Here is a 4,276-nt window from a genome sequence, read left to right as displayed (position 1 = left end):
TCTATTAACTGTGGCTTAAGACAGAAACTGACAAGAATCCTTAAACGGGTCACCTAGTAATATCATGGATAGTTTTAAGTCACTGGTTACACAACTATGCCAAAAACGTGGGGGGGGAGGGGGGGGGGGGGAGGGCTAAAGCCCCCTCAGCCCCACCCCCTGCGTGGTCCCTGTTATAATAAGCTTATTATTAAAGAATTAAAACATTAAGCTTACCTCAAAGCTAACCGTTGTTATTAAGTGTTTTTTCTCTCGCTCTATTTCTCTCAGCTTAACGTTGATTTTCATTGAATTTTTCTCTTCTTCTCCTTCCTCGGCCTCTCTCGAGAATTTCTCCGATTAAATTTCTCAAATTTCGTGGCCTCTTCTCTCGTGCTCTTTCCTGCTCTTTATCCCGTTGCTCGTCACTAATATGATTTCCCACCAGAAAAACACGGGTTGCCAAATGCAACGCTGCCACACGATTTCCCGCGAAGGAAAATTGCCCGAACACTCCCGTCCCCCGAGGCTGTCCTGGCTACCCAACTTCACCCCGACAGTCTCTGTAAAGGTTGGACGGACGTACGGACGCGCGTGACGGCGTAGCCAAAATTTCTCGCACGGATAGATTTCCCCAAAAATCTTACCCATGGTACTACGCTGGCTCGCTTCGCACGCCTGAGCTCCGCTATTAACTACAAGTTAAAATTTGTTCAAATTAAATTTATTGCCCCGACAGGGATTCGGCCCAGGGGTCGAACCCCCCCCCCCCCCCCCCTCCTAGATATCATTGGATCCCCCGCGTATGTACAGAATATATAGTTTACGTCATAGAAAGTGCGGCGTACGCGGTTTTATTCACGAATTGTTTGTGTCAAAAACCCGAACGAGCGAGAAACGAGCGAGTGAGGGTTTTTGACACAAACGACGAGTGAATAAGACCCTGTACGAGGCACTTTCTATGTCGTGAACTGTTTATTACACATAAGACGAGAATCTTCATCAAAATAGTTTTCTGAACGCAAAGTAGAAACAAAAACTCACTAACAATAGAACCAAATGCAAATTTTATTAATTCAATAACAAAGTACGATTTGCACGAGATGCACGAGTGATTGGCATGGAAACGCCTTTACGCTATCGTTGATTGGATATACTTCCACATGTGAAATAGCTGTACGCCATTCTGATTGGCTGTATAAGCCTTTTGCACATGTGAAAATAAAGCGTATAGATTTGTACAAATGACGGATTGTTGGCTTGACAGTGAAAAAAGTCTGGATGTTTCATACGTGCGACGCGCAAAGGATCAACAAACTGCCCTCAGTTACCTTACACGGAAAGATTACCCTAGCCATTGAGGTTCACATTGCAACCAGGCATGACTTGATGCTACTTTTAATTCGTGGCAAATTGAATGATCTACAAGGCTTTATTGAAGTCTAAGTACCGGATGTCATTACTATTCAAGAAACAAAGATTGATTCAGATGTGACAACTGCACCCTGAACTCATGAATTGGGCTTCTCCATCTTCAGGAAGGACAGGTCTCTCAGTGGAGGGGGTGTTCTACTTGCAATAAAATCTGCCTTGGACCCTATTCCTTGTCCTGACCTGGAAAACTTTGCATCTGAGAGTGTATGGGCTAAAATATTCTTAAAGGGACAACCACAGTACTTTTGCAGTTTCTACCGTCTCCCGCAGCAACCTATTGATGAAATTCAAAGTCTACGAAAGCAGCTCGACCTTATTAATAAATCTCACCCACCTGTTAACCAGCCTGGATTTCACATTTTGGGGGACCTCCATTGAAAAGATAGACTGAATAACTCACCTAAACACTGATGGGAACGATCTCTCAAACTCTGATGGACTTGTCCTAATTGACATCACGCAGGATCATTATATGGAGCAACTTATCCTTTTTCGGACTCGCGGAGCCAACACCTTAGACCTTATCTTGTCAAATAGACCAGGACTTATCAGTGACTTTATCACCTGCTGAACTCAGTGAGAATTATGTAATTTCCTGCACATTGAATTGTGCCCGACCAGCTAAGAGAAGGGCATGCCAAACGCAAAACCTACATGTATGGGAGAGGTGATTATGACTCCCTACGTAGTATCTTGCGTACCTTTAAAAATACGTTCCTTAATTCCTTCTCAGATTCCACCCTTATAGAAGAGGACTGGTTACGCTTAAAGGATGCAATCCACCAAGCAATTGACAAAGCTGTACCATTCAAAATACTTAGTGGGAAAGATAACTAAGCTTCCATGGCTAAACGATCAACTACGTCCTCTCATTCGCCGAATGAACCGTGTACATGCTAAGTACAAAAAGTAAACGCCTCTTAAGCCTGTGGAAAAAGGCTGATATGATAGGTCTCCCGACTGGGTTGGGTTTGCAAATCTTTTTTAGAGTGTAGAAAACAGAGATTTGTAGCAGGTTTGGTGTCAGGGATAACCATTTCTTAGTCATATCATCAATGTAGTCTCCGTGATGGAGAGCATTGATGAGTTGTTTTGGTTTTTGAGACTGTTTCTAATGCCATGGGTAATTAAGTGGCTTATAGTTTTCTTTCTCATATAAGAGAATCTGACCCTCTCGTGTTACATTACCCATGGCATCAGAAACCTCTCAAAAAGCCAAAGAACTTATCGATGCTCTCCATCACGGAGACCAAACTGATGATATGAGTAAAAAATGGTTATCCCTCACACCAAACCCGCCACGAATTCCTGTTTTCTACGCTCTTACACAGATTTACAAACCTAACCGGCCGGGAGATTATCATATCAGGCTGCGACAATTAACCATAATAAACGAATCTGAGGTCTTTGAATTTCCTATCATGACCAATAGGAGTCGTGTTTGGCCTGTCTACACCTTGAAACATCATCAAGTCTGTGGATCTATAAGGCAAGACAGCAACTATTTCTCCATTAGAAATGATAACTATAAAAATCTGGGAGACACCACTGTCCTGGCAAGCGAAATGTTCTCTCCCGGTTGCCGTCCGCGCCTCAAAAACGCGCGTGCTTAAGCTCCCTTCTCACGAAAACTGCTGACGTCAGCATTTTTCTCAAAACCAGCTTATTCCGGTGATAGGACATTTCAGCCATGCCTCTATACCCAAAATTGTTAACTGTCCCTTGGTTGACATTGGTGAGAAGTTTCATGCTTTTATCAAAAAACGCACAATTCCCCTGAAATTGTGGTCTTGACTGCTAGACTATTGTGATGCAGGGCCCGGTTGTTCGAAAGCCGATTAACTTAATCCAGGATTAACTTAAACTTTTGTTTCATGTTTTCAACTTTTTGATGAAAGTATCATTTGCTTATTTTTGTTTTTCAAGATTGACTTCTTCTAATGTATAGTTTTGCCGAATAACAGCTTTGAACAGCATTTAGTAGTAGAGAAATAAACTCCTTGGTTAATTTTTAATCTGGGATTAGCGTTAATCGGCTTTTGAACTACCGGGCCCAGCAGTAAAAGAAGCAGCGTACGTGAGTCTGGTAAAATGAAAGCTCCTAGTAGAGTACCCTCTAGAGCGTAAAGGAACTTTCCGAGGTTAAATAAAATGTACCTTCACCTCAGTACCAGAGATATGTCCAGAAATTCAAGTAATTAGATGCCCGCCGATTTCAATAAGCGTCATGAAGTGTCCTTTTGCACTCTTTCTACAACTTTAACATAACTCGTCTCTTGGTATACAGACAATCAATTTCAGAAAATGCCCCCTGAACTCTGATCCTGCATCTGGGGAGATCTAAGGCTGAGGCAAGAGCTTGTACTTTTGATTCCACGGGTCATATCTACCGTATCACTGAGTGCGGTGGAGCTATGGAAGAAGTCCGCTGTCCAGAGTGCGGCTCATCTATTGGAGGACGTAATCACCAACTGAGAGCAGATAACCGATTGGCCAGTGAAATGGATGGCGCACGTTACGCTGCCTTTTCTGATTTAGCCAATATCAACAACTTTGACCCACGTGACTTCATGTAATGCCATAGCAATACCGTTCCAGCCATGTTTCAGCTGAGTCAAGCGGGGACCCGTGCTAGTGTGTCTCTCTATACACTTTCCAAAGTGTATCTGTTTGATTTGTCGGGTCAAGGCTTCAGTTTTGTCTGGTTTTCGACTCTCGGATCCGCCTCTTATCTGACTGACTTAGTAAGACGGGATGACGGGGGCGCTTGCGACAAGTGTAGTGTGCATGTTCTTACAATTTAGCAGTTTTAGTTTTAAAGTATATCGTGTGTAGTTTTACGCTGATGACTTCGTGCTCACCC

The 4,276-nt window shown here is 43.1% G+C and overlaps 1 pseudogene; it reads left to right on the top strand.

The window, feature by feature from the left end:
• The window catches only part of LOC138005106 (NFX1-type zinc finger-containing protein 1-like), a 43,942-nt pseudogene extending 39,666 nt beyond the window's left edge, over positions 1-4,276 (top strand).

This window comes from Montipora foliosa, chromosome 6, assembly GCF_036669935.1.
Source record: "Montipora foliosa isolate CH-2021 chromosome 6, ASM3666993v2, whole genome shotgun sequence".
NCBI lineage: Eukaryota > Metazoa > Cnidaria > Anthozoa > Scleractinia > Acroporidae > Montipora > Montipora foliosa.
Note: the sequence above shows the minus strand (reverse complement) of the source record. Positions and strands in the feature narration are given on the sequence as shown.